This window comes from Chiloscyllium plagiosum, unplaced genomic scaffold, assembly GCF_037043375.1.
Source record: "Chiloscyllium plagiosum isolate Xiang-an unplaced genomic scaffold, Cpla_swu_hap1 HiC_scaffold_36, whole genome shotgun sequence".
In the NCBI taxonomy this organism is placed as follows: Eukaryota; Metazoa; Chordata; class Chondrichthyes; order Orectolobiformes; family Hemiscylliidae; genus Chiloscyllium; species Chiloscyllium plagiosum.
Window position 1 is genome coordinate 25,845,440 of NW_028270174.1, and position 18,859 is coordinate 25,864,298.

The window sequence follows — 18,859 nt, forward strand, 5'->3', positions numbered from 1 at the left end:
GCAGAGCTTTTGTTCAAGTCTCTGCTTACTGCCTCTGCTAAGAACCCTGATATCGAAGATCCCTCACGTGTTCCATTGATTTGTCTGTTGGTTTTGTTGTTCAAAGTGAAGTAGGTGGTTAAGCATAGGTCCACTAGCTTGACGATCTTGCTAATGAACTTGGTGTTTGGTGTTTGTGTCTTTGGTTCTTCTAATAGTGCAGTCAGTGTTTCCTTGGCCAGGTTGATGTTGATGGATGTGAACAGGGCTGTTACATCAAAGGAGACCATTATTTCATCCTCTTCTATCTTGGTCTCTTTGCTGTTCAGGAATTCTTAGGTGGAGTGGTGTGAGTCTTCTAAGTATTTTCATCTTTGATGTAGCTCCTTTGCTAATCTGTACATTGGTGTTCTGGGTAGCAAGGCTATGGTTCTGAGGGGAGTTCCTGGTTTGTGAATTTTGGGTCATCCGTAGAAGCGTGGTGTGTTGTACTGTGCATGTCCATTCACGGTCTGATGCATTAGTGACTAAATATTTTGGCATGAAATTTCCTGATTGTATTTACGAAGTCTTTTGTGGGCATCATTAATCATTTCTCTGAGCATTTTGTGGCCATTTTGCTTTGCTGTTCTTTTGGCTAGTGGGCTGCGAAGGGGAGATTTGTATATACGATATTTAGGTAGTTCCTTAGGCATTCATGCAGGAAGTACAGCCATTCATGGGTGGTCCTCTGTCGGATGGCGTTGGTTTCCCATTTTCGGGCGATTTTTAGTGTATTGCACCAATCAGTGTTAGCAAGTTTTGAGAAGATTTGTAGCTCAGGTTGAGGTTCTGGATGTAAGTTTGCTCGCTGAGCTGGAAGGTTCATTTTCAGATGTTTTGTCACCATCCTGTGTAACATCAGCAGTGAGCCTCCAGTGAATCACTGGTGTTAGTTACCCGCTTTCTATTTATGGGTTAAACACATGATGATGTTACCTAGTATGGTGACAAAATGTCTGAAAATGAACCTTTCAGCTCAGCGAGCAAACTTACATCCAAAACTTCAACCTGAGCTACAAATCTTCTCAAAATTAGAGCCAGTCTTGATACCAGAAACTCAGCTGTTCGTGCTACATTCCCTAAGAGTTCATCACCCCCAACATTTTCCAAAACAGCATACTTGCTTGAAATGGGCATAGCCACAGAAGAACCTTGCACTACCTACCTACCCCTCCTACCTTTCCTGGAGAAAACCCATCTACCTGACTGTCTCTGGAGCTTTTCCCCCTTCCTGTAACTGCCATCCATCACATCCCTAGCTCTTGTAAATTTCTCATTGCCTCTAACTGCCACTATAACCGATCCATGCAATCTGATATAATTCACAACCAAAGGGACTTCATGCAGACATAATCATCAGTAACATGGAAACTCTCCCTAAACTCCCACATCTGACAAGAAGAACATACCACTTTTTGCTCGTTCACAATCTGCAGACCCAGAATATAGCACCGTCGTTTGCTGTAAAAAAACAGTGCTCCAGGCTCACTTAGTACTTATGGTTTACATTTTTAAAATTTAATCAAGGGACAGATTTCAATAAAACCTATAATCAAGAACTAACCCACTCTACTTACTACTGGTGAGTTACAGCTAGGTTACATGTTAATACTGTGCACTTATCTGTTCCTGTGCTGTGAGCTCTCCCACATAGGTTCCACCAAGGTCAGCTGTGAATTTTGCTGTTGGTAATTTTTTTCCTCGACACAATTTAATGTCTAGAGATACTTGAACTCAAACTGAAAAGCAAAAATATATCAACAGAATGAATCAAAGGCAGATGAATGGATTTGAGTGTAAATACATCATGTCATCAAATGGTGGAACAGTATTAGGTGGCTGAATAACCTGATCCTGCTTTCATATTCCTATATGAATGGAATGGCAGGACTGCGATCAAGAAAAACATCTTTTACAGAAGCATGATCAATATGGGAATACATTTCCAGATAGTGTAGAGGAAACAAATAAAAGGCTTTAATAATTTCACAAGTAAGTAGATGCAGCTATAAGAGATGAAATTAAAGTTTCACTTTCTGAAATAACTAATAAGAACCAAATAACATACCACACCTGTCATTCACAGGTAATCTTCTGATAATAACATTTTAAAACCTTTTTCTATTCTTTCTGGACTGATATTCCAAAGTTTATCTTTGCTACTATACTGTAGAAAAAGATAAAGACCAATAATTTGAAGGTCACAGCAATAGGTTGGAAAATATGTTATATTGCAGGAGTCATTAGGAGCATTCTGAAAGAACCCTGTCACATTGTAATTGAGGGTTGTGGTGACTTTCAACTGGACAGAAAATGGAGTTGGCATTTTGAGAGAAGGTTTGGATGCTTGGTTGCAACAGTGGAAAAGAACCCGCAAGGCCACTTTACTGTATTTACTTAACTTTTTTCCCTGATATATCTTCAAATCAAATGGTCTGTAAAATTTAGGGGAAAGATGTATAATGATTCATTTTCTGCTGATGGAATCTCATGTAGGCCAGGCCAGGAGCGCAGAATGTCTTCTACAAAGGGCATTAGTGAACTAATTATTTTTCTAAAAAGCAATAAAAGTCAACTGCATCCTTTTAAACTAGCTTTTCTTATTTCAGAATTTTTTTTTCCCACATCTGCCATTGTGAGATTTAAATCAATGCCTCCAGAACACTAGCCTGGAGCTTTAGATTGCATACAGAATGGCACTACCACTATGACATCACTTCCTGTCTACTCTTCAGGGCATGGAGCATTGAAAAACAGCAGTACACATCCTGGTGAGTGCAGCAGATCATTTATTCTCTTGTGATACTGGAACCAGGGTCTCTTGAGCTACTGACAGGTGCTGACCTCTCCAGCCCTCTCTGTCCAGGCTGCCTTTATCAATCCAAAATGACTCTTGTTAGCATCAATGGAGGGAAATCGTTTGCCTTCTTTCATGCACAACCTTCAAGAAAACCTCTACGCATGTATCACCTATATATATATATATATATATATACCAACTGTCATTAATGAAATCATGTCTTTATTGGCAATGTTTTTAAATGTTGCAGTCAAAGAACTTCATTTTAAAATTGGTAGAGAAGATAGTGCTGGCTGTTATGAAGCATGAAAGGTGAGCAAATACCAATCTTGCCCAGGAAGAAATGGGAAAATGCCACATTAGCTCCAAAAGGTGCAAAACCTCTTTTGATAGTTAAACGTAGGGGGCAGATCCTGAAAGTAGGAAAACCCAGCAAGCAATAAGGAGACTTGGTCTTACAAAGAAATGGGATTTTAAAAGTTTGAAAACAGTGGATCACGATAGAACAGCTGGTATTGCAATTTAGAAATTTACTGAAGAACTTAGTGCAGCGTTATATCAGTATGGATTTTGAACAAACTGGTAAACAAAGAAAATGCTTTTCAGAGTTAGCGAACTCCAGAGTAAGTGAATTTAAAACAGCATTGATGAATACAAAAAGAAGCTAAAGGAACAGCAGATTACAAACAATACTGAAATGATACTGATTAAAATTCAACTGACAGCAACAAGAATAAGCATATCAAAAAGAAATGGAAGGAGGAATAATACTTCTTCAAATATCCAAAATGGACCATACAGGACACAAGATTAAAGTTATTGGTCGAGACAATTTTCAAGGTACAAATCTGCTTCAGAACTGAATGTAAAATCAGAACCTGAGCAAATTAATACATTATTGTACTCAATGGGTTTGATTGTGGATGCTGTGATTAATTAGTAGAATCTTAAAGAGTTTCAAGGCAGTTTTAAAAACCTTTGATGATTATTTCTCTCTGTGAACAAACAAAATTCTTGAACATCTAAGAAATGACAGAATAACTTATCTTCCAGGGAAATCCATAGACAATTCCATCAATGACCTCATTAACTGCAAAACTGTGACCATGAAGTTTTGAAATTTGAATTTATAAGAAATAGGATTGTTGGAATTATTGATGAAATGTCATCAGATTTCTTACAGTTCAAAGATGACTTAACTCTGGAGAAAACTATTCAAATAATGCAGGAAGCAGAAATCAGAAAAACTCACAGATGTATCTTAAGAGGAGAAGGTCAATCCTTTCTGTGAAAACAGCAACAGCATCTATTCACTTTATCAGGTAAGTGCATATTAAAGAGGCACATAACAAGTCAACACAAACATTGTGCAAAATGCCAGATGTTAGGAACTGTGTCAGTACTGTGACAGAAGCAGACCTCATTGGCACAGACAATATCCCGGCATGACAAATGAATACTACACAGACTGTTCTACTATAACACACAAATTCGCTATAGCGCGATTCATGAATTGGGATACTGTTTCTAAAGCACAAACTTTTAAAACGTGTGTTGCCTGTAACACGATTATATCGTCAACACTTTAAGCGCTGTTTCTGAATTGTGATTTTGCGATAATGCAGGGGTTGCACAAGAACACAACCAATGCGTTATAGAAGAACTACCAGTATGTGTAGAACTGTACGTCACTTCCAGGAGATGTACATTCATAAAATAATTTCAGAAGAGTGGAAATGCAGGTGATCATGTACATACACATAGGAGAACACAGATCATCAATAGAAACATGCAGGGTAGCACTGGACTGACGATGCTTGACTGGCTACACAGTACCTTTAAAGTGACACTGGTGCCAAGATCCTGCGAAACATGATGAGTACCTCCAGCTCTGCTGAGTAGGACACTGGGCTAACATCAGATGAGAAAGGTACTATAGGGGCATTGTAGGTGGACAGAAAGGCTGGTTTTGCCTGATAGAGCAAGAAAACCCATTCAGTCTTGCAAAGAGCAACCTTCAATTAAATGCAATGAAAATGCTGCTTTGCTAAAATGTGGTAGGATTTCTGTGGAAAATGGGAATTCTATATTAACCTTCCCTTGAATATGACGTATTCATGCTGCTCCTAAAAGTCCTGGTAAGTATGTGGGACTTGTAATTTTGTCGTACTTATTGCTATAATGCATTAAACCATCTTGTTAATTAAGACAAATGCATTTTCTTTGTCATTAGATGATGACCTACTGGTAATTAGACCAGCCATAGATACAGTATGGACAAAGGTGGATTGGTGGTAGAGAATCCTCACCTTGTGCCATATGCTGTCAAAAGTGGAAATTACTGCAGGATGTTAGAAGTAGCAATTGGGGGAAAAAAGTTACCATATAAGTGCATGAGTTCTCAGGTTAGTGAAACAACTGACGCAAAGTGTAAGTGTGCACCATCTCTAAGAATAGAAATATCTTTCCTGATTCAAATAAAAGGGTGTTAATAATATTAGTAGAAAAAACATGCAGTCAAGATTACCCTGCACTGTGTACTGATGAAGAACTGCATATAGAATTTTAAAAGAGCAACAGACATGATTAAAGATAAGCAAAGCATTTTTTTGGATAAGGTCTAAAGGAAGATGACAACACATAGTATATGTTAGAAGTGCTTCTTAAAACTGAGAAAAGCATCACTGTGTTATGAGAGTTCAGATCCAAATGCAGAATATGTTTCTTGTTCATTTCATTTGAATTTTCAAAATACTCTTTTTTTTTATTTTGCTAACTGCAATTATGAAAGTAGTTTGAAATATTTGAGAGTTCAGGAGTGATTATCTTGATGATGCAAAGGATTCCACCACAAAATGGATGTTCTACCAATTTAGCCACAGTTTCTTTGTCTGCTGAGAGACTTTTGCTGCACGGAATGAAAGGAAGTTCTCATGAATGCCGGAAAAACAGAGCAAATCTGGTTATTTGTTTGCAGTTTTGATTCTCTGCATGTTTTAATTAAGGCAGTAATTGTTATCTCGCTATTTCAAATAATTGTCCTCATCTGAACTGTCTCAGGATGTTGTATGCTCAGAGAATCTTAGTGAGCATGTGATGTGTCAAGTTTCAGTGTTATTTTGGGAATTGTGACTGTTCAATTTTCTATGTGGGAGTGGGTTGTGCATAAATATATTTACCTTGAGGGCAATGAGGTCTCTGTGATTTTCAATACGTGTGTAAGTGGCCATCATCTTAGCTCTGACACTGTAAATAGTGATGTAAATATAATCAGTCACTATTCTTCAGAAGGACCTCAGGATGTGATGTCTTTTAGGTTGTCTGCCATGTGATCATTCAGGGAAGTGACAGAACAGAATTAGTAAATAATCTGAGATTGTTCCCTTTTTTTTAAAGAAGCATCTTTTTATGATCAATCCAATATTATTAATGCCTATGTGACTAATTATGCGCTAAATTGTCTTTTGAATTCAAAGATTTCATAAAATGTGAATTAGAAATTAATCTGTTACACTTGACATTTCCGGTGATTAATTCTGAAACATATTGTGGGAGCTGAGTGAAGGAAGTTGTCATCTACATTCCCATCCGCTGGTCCTGGGAGTGATTGATGTGGATGTTTGGAATCCAAAATGGAGAAACTTGGCAATCCCAATACTAATATCCCTCTATTAAATAAAAAATTCTTGTGGGAGAGATTTTTTTTTAAAAATGATAGCTTTTTTAGGGGGAGAAGGCTATATCATTTTGGAATTTATTGATATGTGGGGTTTGTCACATAAGTAGTCTAAATGAGTCAAAATACTTTTATTTCCCTGTGTCTTATCAGTGCTAGCATTTCCCCTGCCATACCTTGTAGAAACTGGAAGGTGTACAGTGAACCATGTTGCAGATAGATTTGTCGTGAAATATTATGTTTAGATTACAACTATCATCTAGCAATGTTGGATGTGACTGGTCTATTACATCAGAAGTAAGTTTATTCACATTTACTATTGTTGTTCAGGGAAAGCAAGTGGTGATGCTGTTTTGGAATACATTAGCCAAGTACATCTTATACCCAAAATTATTGAGTGTTTTTATTGAGTCATCATTAAAAATTCCTGTAAGAAATGAAGGGACTATCACTGGAAATTTCTCTTAAGCTTTCCCACAATAGTAACTCATACTTAGGAGAGTTTTCTTTTCCAATTGCCACAAAAATTATGTTTTTTTTAACATCTTAAGTATTTATTCTGGTGAATTTATTCTGGTGAATTTATTCAGGTATAATGGCTTGCCATAAGGTGGTGCCATAATGGATGTGTTACTGTTTTAAAAATTCTGGTTAATGCTCTATGTACATGGAATCAAATCCCATGACGGGTCCCCTAAGTTTATTTTCTAAAAATCAGCAATTAAAAGCTGCTGATTGTGAAACTATAAATGATTATTTTAAAAAAAAAACTGTTTCAGTATTCCTTTTAGAGAGGGAAATATACAATGCAATCTAGCATATACATGACTCCAAAATACAGCAGTTTCATCAATAAGTATTTTTGCCTTGAGTAGCTCATTTTACCTGACACAACAATGCTTTTTGCCATCATTTGTAACATTGGAAACCAGGCATGGATATCATGACAATTAAGAAACCAATGGATATTTATCACAGTTATGGTTATACAAACATCACATTCACAAGTGCACAGTACTTCAACTAAGGTTGCATTAACCTTGTTGGGGGGCGGGGGGGGGGGGGGGGCACAGTGGCTCAGCGGATATCACTGCTGCCTCACAGTGCCAGGCATCCAGATTCAATTCCAGCTTCTGGCGCCTGTTTTATGTGGAGTTTGCACATTTTCCCTGTGTCTGCATGGGTTTCATCCCACAGTCCAAAGATATGCAGGTCAGGTGAATTGGCCATGCTAAGTTGGACATAGTGTTAGGTGCTGAAAAATGTGTTGCTGGAAAAGCGGAGCAGGTCAGGCAGCATCCAAGGAGCAGGAGAATCGACGTTTCGGGCATAAGCCCTTCTTCAGGAATGTCTGAAACGTTGATTCTCCTGCTCCTTGGATGCTGCCTGACCTGCTGCGCTTTTCCAGCAACACATTTTTCAGCTCTGATCTCCAGCATCTGCAGTCCTCACTTTCTCCATAGTGTTAGGTGCATTAGTCAGAGGGAAATGGGTCTGGGTGAGTTACTCTCTGGAGGGTCGGTGTAGACTGGTTGGGCCGAAGAGTCTGTTTCCACACTGTAGGGGAATCTAACCTAATCTACCTTCAGCATGTGGACTGCAGCCGTTGAAGAAGGCAGCTCACCACCACCTTCTCAAGAGCACCTAAGGACAGGTAATAAATGCCAATGACACCCACATCTCTTGAGTGCACAAAAGAAATATCTTCTATCACCACAGGGTCCCATCTGAAAACTATTAATAAAAAAAGGGGCAGCATGGTGGCTCAGTGGTTAGCACTGCTGCCTCACAGCACCAGGGACCTGGGTTCGATTCCTGCCCTTGGCCACTGTCTGTGTGGAATTTGCACATTTTTCCCGTGAATGCGTGGGTTTCTTCCAGGTGCTCCTGTTTCCTCCCACAATCCAAAGGTGTGCATGCCAGGTGAACTGGCTATGCTAAATTGCCCAAAGTGTTAGGTGCATTAGTCAAGGTAGGGGAATGGGTCAGGGTGTGTTACTTTTCAGAAGGTCGGTGTGGACTTGCTGGGCCAAATGGCCTGTTTCCACACTGTATGGAATCTAATCTTAACAGTTGATGAAGCAGCTGTATGCAGTTGCCTTGCTTCAAGTGATGGGGGAAAGTGAAGTCTGCAGATGCTGGAGACCAGAATCGAAAGGGAGGGGGTGCTGCCTGACCGACTGTGCTTTTCCAGCACCACACTCTTGCTTCAAGTGATGCCAGGTAAGAACATAAATAGAGCAGGAGTAGGCCATCTGCAGACCACCACATCCCCACCATCCCACCCCAAGCCTGCTCCGCCATTCAATAAAATCATGGCTGAAATTTTTGTGGACTCAGTGCCACTTAGCCGCTGGCTCACCATAACCCTTGATTTGTTTACTGTTGAAAAACCTATCTGTCTTTACCTTAAAAACATTCAATGATTAGATTACTTTACAGTGTGGAAACAGGCCCTTCAGCCCAACAAGTCCACACCAACCCACCAAAGCGCAACCCACTCACCCCTTTACCTCACACTACGGGCATTTTAGCATGGCCAATTCACCTGACCTGCACATCTTTGGACTGTGGGAGGAAACCGGAGGACCCGGAGGAAACCCACGCAGATACGGGGAATGTGCAAACTCCACACAGTCAGTCGCCTGAGTCAGGAATTGAACCTGGGTCTCTGGCACTGGGAGGCAGCAGTGCTAACCACTGTGCCACCGTGCCACCCACTGTAGCCTTAACTACTTCAGTAGGCAGGGAATTCCACAGATTTATAACTCTTTGGATGAAGAAGTTCTTCTTTAGCTCAGCTCTAAATCTGCTCCCCATTATTTTGAGGCTGTGTCCCCTACATCTAGATAAAAACCTGAAAAAACTTGGATGTTGTAAATCATAAACAAAAACACAAAATGCTGGCAAAGCTCAGCAGGTCTGATAGCATCTGAGGAAGGGTCACTGTACCTGAAGCATTAACTATCATTTCTCTACACAGATGCAGCCAGAGCTTTTACAGCAATTTCTTTTTCTTCCCCCTAATTCTAGTCTCATCCACCAGTGGAAACAGCCTTGGATAAATTAAGATGGAATCTGCGATTTTTATAACCTCCAGTCACATGTTTTGATACAGTGACAATATTATGAGCATGTCTCTTAAAGGTATAAAGGTATATTGTCTGTGAGCCGTAACACAACTTCCCCACTTTCTCAAAATTAAAAGTTTATGAAAACAAATCAAAGATAAAGCATTCCTTGAGTGCCTCAAAAGGCTTCTCCATGCTTTCATGTATGAGAGTGTGGTTTTCATGCTACTTTTCAGCATGTTGGATAAAGCTGTAATTTTTCAGTTTTAAGGGAAAATGGCTGTATGTAGGCATGTAGGATAGTCACTACTGCCAGACATGATGAGGATTTTGCTTTTAGCAGGCTCTTTTACATCATGCAGAAATGCTTCTGTAAGCCCTCATAACATAAAGAAGCAAGGCATGCATATCACTGTAATTAAAAATCCAACATTCTTCTGTTATAGCTACTGTTATGTACAAATGTTATATTCATAATAAACTGTGTTAATGCTCACTTTTTGTTGTTTTACTGAATGGCATGCTTTTAATAGTATGTCATATTTCAAATGATCCCAGTTAAGATGGAGGCTGAGACTTGTATATCTTCCGATCACATGTTATTACATAATAATGATATCATGGGCATATTTCTTAAAGGTATACTCTAAAATGGAGTATGAGAAAACACACATTTGTCATTTAACTGTCTTTGACTTGGACTAGTGAGTTGTGCAGTTCAAGGACAATTAAGGATTGACCTTTCCAGTAAAACTCTTATTCCACTGAAAAAAATATAATTTCAAGTGAGAATTTCCACATTAACACGTGGGACATACTCCCTGGTTGTCATGCAGTGGTAGTATCTCATGTCTGGACTAAATGTTTTGGGTTCAAGTCCCACTTCAGGACTTGATAACCATGAAATGTATGTCATTATGTGATCAAATATGTAAATTGTCAAGCTGTAACTCCTTCTGGTGTGCCTATGGAGACAGTAGGAATGGGAGAATTTCTTGAATGGTAAAACTATGTGGTAATGGCATTATAATTGCCACCTTATTTTTAAAGACTTAAGCAGGTGCTTGCCATAAGCAAGCATCATCTTTGCTCTGAGAGGATACATGCATACATGTCTGGTCCCAAGGATCAAATAGGGTGCAGATGTGTTTGGACTTTTATTTCCTTTATACATTCTTTTAATGTACTACTTGCTAATCTGAATAGCACACTTCTTCAATGTTAATCTTTTGTATGATTGATATGAAAAGCACATATTGGAGGTTATTCTGAAATGTTATAAAGTTATACATGCTGACAACTCAATAACTCTTCAATGATGCAGTCTTTGTAGATTATAGATAACAGCAGTTGCTGACTACCACCCCCAACTGTGTTCCCTTAAAATTGAAAAGTTACAGCTTTATCCAATGTGCTGAAACGTAGCATGAAAACCTAGCTCTCATGCATGAAAGCATGGAGAAGCATTTTGAGGCACTCAAGGAATGCTTTGTCTTTGATCCAGAAGAAAGTTGCCATTGAAGAATTCTTTAGAGATCTCTACAGCTTCTAAAATATGTTCTTGGTGAGTGCACCCAGGAGGTAAAGCAACAAAATCCTATTGTTCCAACCTTGAACAAATATGTTTCAGTACTGTGTACTGCAAAATAGTTACCACAGACTTCAAATGAATGCTTTCTTCCCTTGTCTGTGAAAGATTCTGTTTTTTGTCAGTACAAAGTTACCATGGCTCCAGTGGGAGCATAACTGATCAGTTTATACACATGTCCTGATCCATTATTTATACTTACAGTGGCAATGTTTAATTTAACAGATCAAGATGCATGGTTTAAAGAAAAAGCTAAAAGAGGTAAAACATCAGACTTGTTTAAAATTCACTATTATGTCACAGCAATATGCATGGAATAAAATTCATCCTGAAGCATATGCTTACTTGCCTTAGAGACTTGGTGCTTCTACAGCGATAATGCACTAATGCTAATTTGTTTCTTCTGGAGAAAATAGGTCTACATGACTTTAAAAATGTCATGAAACAGCACAGTTTTGCAGATCCAATAACAGTGATGAGTGTTGTCAACATCAGCTCTTTAGAAACTTAAAATATTTTGGCTGCTAAATCTGTATACCCATTGAACACAGGGGAACCATCAGATGCTGTGACTTATAATCAGTCATTGTAAAGACTGAGGAAGCATCATTTACAAGAAAGAGGAAGCTGTAAATACAGAATTTGATTATAAAAATGAAGATTTCTCATTGTGTAGGTCAGTCAAATGCATTTGGTAAAGATACTTAGCTATTAAAAGTGAAGAGCTTGCATAAATCAGAATGTAATGTCCATCTTCATGCAAACTTCAGAAGAAAAAAAATGGAGTAGGAGGAAGTCTTAAACTCAAAGGCTTATAGGAATTTCTCCTTGAAGAAAATATAATCTCACCTTCAGTATTTTACCATTTTTGCGATTAGTATATACACACATATCTTGTAAGATTTTTTTCACCTCAGAACCACAATTCAAATCAAGATAACACACTAACGTTAAATGCTTTTTACAGTTAACACATATACTTCTGCATATGAAACATAATGATTAGATCATGGTAATAGAAATGTCACCTTGCCTTGCATTTGAATATGCTCATTAGGTTATGAACAATAAAAGAGAATAATAAACATTGTTTCTCTGTCACACAATTTTCTGTACAAAGTCTTTTTAACTGGAGAGCATACAATTGTTCCCAAATTGTTGTTTGACCTGCATTCAAATTTGTATTAAGATCCTATGTCGAATGTGGTATTGCTTGAAGTGTAATGTGAATGTGATAGTCAACATGAGAATGAAGAGGAATTTGAATGTGATCAAACTTTGGAACTGTAGAGGACAGTGTGCTCCTCAAAGTTACCTCATACAATCAGCTGAAGTGAGCCCCATGCTATTTTGACAACCCTTCTCTATTCTGTTGGCCAGCTAGCTGTCAAAAACGGGTGGATAAAGTTCACTGGCAAATTCCTGTCAGATCAAAAGCTTGAAACATGTAGTCTGCACGTTGACACCCAAATAATTGATGGGGAAGAAATGGGACAACTTCATGGGTGGGAAGATCAGCAATAAATTTGGGAAGCTTTCCAAATTGGGACCTAAAGGAAAACTTTTTCTCCTCCTCTACTAATCAAAGTTTACCTCCTCTGACTCCCCATCACAATTGCTAAAGTGGGCACCTATGAGTCATAAAGTCATAGAGTCACAGGAGTCATTGAGTCATACATTATGGAAGCAGACCCGACAGTCCAACCATTCCATGCCAACCATGTCCCCAAACCAAACTAGTCCCACTTGTCTGCATTTGGCCCATATCCCTACAAGCCTTTCCTATTCATGTATCTGTCCAAATGTCTTTTAAATGTTGTAGTTGTAACTGTACCTGCACCTATCACTTTCTCTGGCAGTTCCCTCCACACATGAACCAGTTTCTGCATAAAAATGTTGCCCTTATGCTCTTTTTAAATCTTTCTCCTGTCACCTTAAAAATATGACCCCTCGTTTTGAACTTCCTTAGCCTAGGGATAAGACATCTGCTCTTCACCTTAACTCTGCTCCTCATGATTTATAATCCTCTATCAGGTCACCCTTAACCTCGTGTGCTCAAGTAAAAAAAGTCCCAGCCCAGCCAGCCTATCTTTATGACTCAAACCTTCCATTCCCAGTAACGTCCTGGTAAATCTTTTCTGAACCTTCTGTAATTTAATAATATCCTTCATATAACAAGTTGACCAGAACTGTACATTGTACTCCAGAAGTGACCTCACCAATATCCTGTACAACCTTAAGATGATGTCCCAATTCCTATACTCAGTAGTCTGAGCAATGAAGGCAAGTGTGTTCAATGTCTTCTTAACCACGCTGTCTACCTGTTGTGTGCTCTGCTTCCTGGAGATTTGGCTCACGCCTTCCATTCCTGACTGCGACCTTCAAGCTGACAGGTTCTCTATACATTGCATGGACTCCATAAGACCATAAGACATAGGAGCGGAAGCAAGGCCATTCGGCCCATCGAGTCCACTCAGCCATTCAATCATGGCTGATGGGCATTTCAACTCTACTTACCCGCATTCTCCCCGTAGCCCTTAATTCCTTGTGACATCAAAAATTTATAAATTTCTGCCTTGAAGACATTTAGCGTCCCAGCCTCCACTGCACTCTGCGGCAATGAATTCCACAGGCCCACCACTCTCTGGCTGAAGAAATGTCTCCGCATTTCTGTTCTGAATTGACCCCCTCTAATTCTAAGGCTGTGTCCATGGGTCCTATCTCCTCGCCTAACGGAAACAATTTCCTAGCGTCCACTCTCTCCAAGCCATGTATTATCTTGTAAGTTTCTATTAGATCTCCCCTTAGTCTTCTAAACTCCAATGAATACAATCCCAGGATCCTCAGCCGTTCCTCATATGTTAGACCTACCATTCCAGGGATCATCCGTGTGAATCCCCGCTGGACACGCTCCAGTGCCAGTATGTCCTTCCTGAGGTGTGGGGACCAAAACTAGAGACAGAACTCTAAATGGGGCCTAACCAGAGCTTTATAAAGTCTCAGTAGCACAACAGTGCTTTAATATTCCAACCCTCTTGAGATAATTGACAACATTGCATTCACTTTCTTAATCACGGACTCAACCTGTATGTTTACCTTTAGAGAATCCTCAACTAGCACTCCCAGATTCCTCTGTACTTTGGTTTTACGAATTTTCTCACCATTTAGAAAGTAATCCATGCTTCTATTCTTTTTTCCAAAGTGCAAGACCTCGCATTTGCTCACATTGAATTCCATCAGCCATTTCCTGGACCACTCCTCCAAACTGTCTAGATCCTTCTGCAGCCTCCCCACTTCCTCAGTACTACCTGCCTGTCCACCTAACTTTGTATCATCGGCAAACTTCGCTAGAATGCCCCCAGTCCCTTCATCCAGATCATTAATATATAATGTGAACAGCTGCGGCCCCAACACTGAACCCTGCGGGACACCGCTTGTCACCGGCTGCCATTCCGAAAAAGAACCTTTTATCCCAACTCTCTGCCTTCTGTCAGACAGCCAATCCTCAATCCATACCAGTAGCTCACCTCGAACACCATGGGCACTCAGCTTGCTCAGCAGCCTCCCGTGTGGCACCTTATCAAAGGCCTTTTGGAAGTCTAGGTAGACCACATCCACTGGGTTTCCCCGGTCTAACCTACTTGTCACCTCTTCAAAGAACTCCAACAGATTTGTCAGGCACGACCTCCCCTTACTAAATCCATGTTTACTTGTTCTAATCTGACCCTGCTCTTCCAAGAATTTAGAAACCTCATCCTTAATGATGGATTCTAGAATTTTACTAACAACCGAGGTTAGGGTAATTGGCCTATAATTTTCCATCTTTTGCCTTGATCTTTTCTTGAACAAGGGGGTTACAACAGCGATCTTCCAATCATCCGGGACTTTCCCTGACTCCAGTGACTTTTGAAAGATCTCAACCAACGCCTCCGCTATTTCCTCAGTCACCTCCCTCAGAACTCTAGGATGTAACCCATCAGGGCCAGGAGATTTATCAATTTTAAGACCTTTTACCCCTATGGGTAAAGCAAAGAACAGTGGGGTATGCTTCCTGATCAACATTTCCTGGTGCTCGAACATAGCGACCCTGGTAAGCCACTGCTCACTGGACTTAGAATACCTTACAGTAAAATGCCATCCCTACTATCTGCAACAAGAGTTCAACTCCGCCATCCTGACAGCAGCCTATGTAGCATTCTTTGCACATGTGAAGAATGCCCTAGATGAAACTTACACAGCCACAAACACTCTAAGTCAAAATTCTCCAAGGCATTATTCATCGTGGTTGGTGATTTCAACCAAGCTAACCGCAAGAGAGTGCTGCCAAAGTACCAACAATATGTCTCCTGCCCCACCAGAGGACTGAACATCCTGGACCACTGCTACACAGCCATCAACGATGCCTACTGCTCTGTCCCCCACCCACACTGTGGAAAATCAGATCACAGCGCTGTGTTCCTCCTCTGAGCTTACAAGCAGGAACTGAAACCGGAGGATCCTTCACAGAAAGAAATACAATGCTGGGTCCGAGGAAGCGGAAAAGTGTCTCAGAGACAGCTTGGAATCGGTGAACTGCACCATGTTCAAGTATTCAGCAGAAAGCCTAGACAAGTACACTACTGTCGTCATGGACTTCATTAGCAAGAGCATACAGGACTGTGTACCAAATAATTAAATCCGAGTGTACTCCAACTGGAAACCCTGGATGAACCAGGAAACCCACTACCTATTGAAGACCAAGTGTGCAGCATTCAAATCGGATGGCCCAGACCTGTACAGATCCAGATACCTTCCGCAAAATCATCAGGGATGCCAAGACGCAGTACTGGAACAAGTCAGAGGCCCAAGCTGTATATACAGACACCAGCTACCTGTGGCAAGGCTTGAACAACATTATGAGATACAAAATGAAGTAGAGCAAGATAGTGGACAAAGACACATTCCTCCCTGATGCGCTGAATGCTTTCTATGCTCAGTTTGAGTGGAATGCCAGTGGTACAGTGATGCCTACTTGGCAGCCCCAAACACATCTGTGCCCACTGTCATCACTCTAGATGTCAGATCGGCCTTCCTGGAAATCAACCCAATGAAAACAACGTGCCTAGACAGTGTCCCCATCCATGACCTCCCAGTCTGCCTCAATTGTCTATGATGCGTCAGCCAATGTAACAGGTCCGCAGTGGATGCCATTTCTGTAGCCCTGCACTCAACCCTGGAATATCTGGACAAGACAACTACGTCAGACTTCTACTCATCGACTACAGCTCTGCCTTTATCACCGTAATCCCTCCCACACTGATCTCAAAAGTCCAAGGCCTTAGTCTCGGCTCTGCCCTCTGCAACTGGATTCGCAGCTTCCTGACCCACAGACCATAATCAGTGAAGATAGACAGCTGCATCTGCTCCACAAAAACACAACAATGGAGCCCCCCCAAGGATGTATACTCAGCCCCCGTTGGGCTCCCTATTGCCAAATTTCAAACAATTGCCAACTAGAAGTTTGCTGACAACACTACCATGGTTGGGCAGATATACAACTTTTATCTCTCCACCCTGGAGGCTTCCTGTCTCCATTCCTGATGAAGGGCTTTTGCCCGAAACATTGATTTTCCTGCTCCTTGGATGCTGCCTGACCTGCTGTGCTTTTCCAGCACCACTCTGATCTAAACTCAGATATCTAACAATAACAAGTGAGAATACAGAAGGGAGATAGAGAGCTTGGTGTTGTATTGCAATGAGAACAACTTCTTTCTCATCGTCAGCAAAACTAAAGAATGGATCATTGACTTCAGAAAGAACGGAGGAGAACACACTCCCATCCACATGAACAGAACTGAGGTTGAGAGGGTGGAAAGTGTTAAGTTCCTAGGAGCAGTGATAACCAACAACCTATCCTGAACCTCCCACGTAGATGTGATGGTCAAGAAGGCACAACAATGCCTCTTCTTCCTTAGGCAGCTCAGGAAATTCGACATGTCCATAAGGACCCTCACCAACTTCTACAGATGCACTATAGAAAGCGTACTGTCTGGGTGCATAATAGCCTGGTATGGCAACTGCTCGGCCCAGGACTGTAAGAAACTACAGAAGTTGGTGTGCACAGCCCAGACCATCACAGAAACCAACCTCCATCCATGGAATCCATTTATACCTCTTGTTGCCACAGAAAGGCTACCAACATCACCAAAGACCCATCACACCCCAGTAATATACTCCTACAACCTCTTCCATCAGGCAAAAGATAGAGAAACTTGAATACACACACCAGCAGGGTCAGGAACAGCTACTTCCCAGCCATTATTAGATTGATGAACCGATTCTCTAACTTCATATAATGCTGATCTTGCTAATGTTGATCTTACCTAGCGCACACCCTGTGCAATGCTATCTGTATATATCCAATGACCTTTTTTCACCCCCTGATCTATATGTCCTTGCTTACTACGATCTACCTGTACTGCTCATAAGCAAAGCTTTTCACTGTACTTAGGTACACATGACAATAAATAAATCAAATCAAATACCTATGATGAAAATTTCAAAGAATTATGTACTTGAACACCTAGGTCTCTCTGTTCTACACTAGTGGCCCTATTTTTAATTGTATAAGTCTTGCCCTTGTTTGTTTTACAAAATGCAATATTTTATATTAATCTAAATTAAGCTCTATCTGCCATTGCTCAGCCCATTGACCCAATTGATCAAGATCTCGTTGTAATATAAGATAACCATCTCACCGTCCACTATACCACCAATTTTGGTGTCATCCGCAAACTTGCTAAACATGTCTCCTTATTTCTCATCTAAATCGTTTATATACATGACAAACAAAAGAGGACCCAGAACTGATCCCTGTGGGACACTGCTGGTCACAGGCCTCCAGTCCAAAAAGCAACCCTCCTCAAACCAATTTTGTATCCAATTGGCAAGCTGTCCGTGAATCCCATGTGATTTAACTTTACTAAATACATCTACCATATCAAAAGTTTTACTTACCCCTGTCCAGATGGAATTCACATTGGCCCCTGGGTTCTGGACCGCCCATTGGAGCCTGTGCCCCACAACCTGAGCCGCCTCCGGAGTTTTAGTTTTGTCCCCTTCAGGGACGTGACATGGTGGGCCGTGTATCAGGCAGCTGTACACCATCTACCTCTTCTCCCTCATCCACCACCCAGACACACTTTGGCATGCCCATTTGCCACTGGGCAGTGGGGATCCCCAGTGGAGGGCTCTCTACATGGGAGTCTTCCCCCTTTCTCTCATGGATCTGGGGTAGAGAGTGCTGCACACGGCAGTCCCCTGCAAACGCAGTTCAAGGTGGTTCACAGACTCCTAGCCCAACTGCTTGTTCGGTGGTACTGGGGAGTCCGTGGACCATATACATATGGGGTGCAGGCAATTGCACTCCCATTTTTAGTTTTCTAGACAACCTTCTCCTTTGTTTTTGGCTGCACTTGAGCCCGACTTATTAAGAGCACTCAACATGGCTTTGTGGAAGGGAAATCATGTCTCATATACTTGATAGAGTTTTTGGGGAGGTAAAAAGATTGATGAAGGCAGAATGGTAGACATTGTCTACATAGACTTCAGTAAAGCTTTTGATATTTAATTTTTTTTTACATGTGGCGAGTCTTTGACACTGACCCAGCTCCCTCAGAGCCAGCTCTCAGAGTGAACCGAACCTCTGACACCCCTGTTCTTTT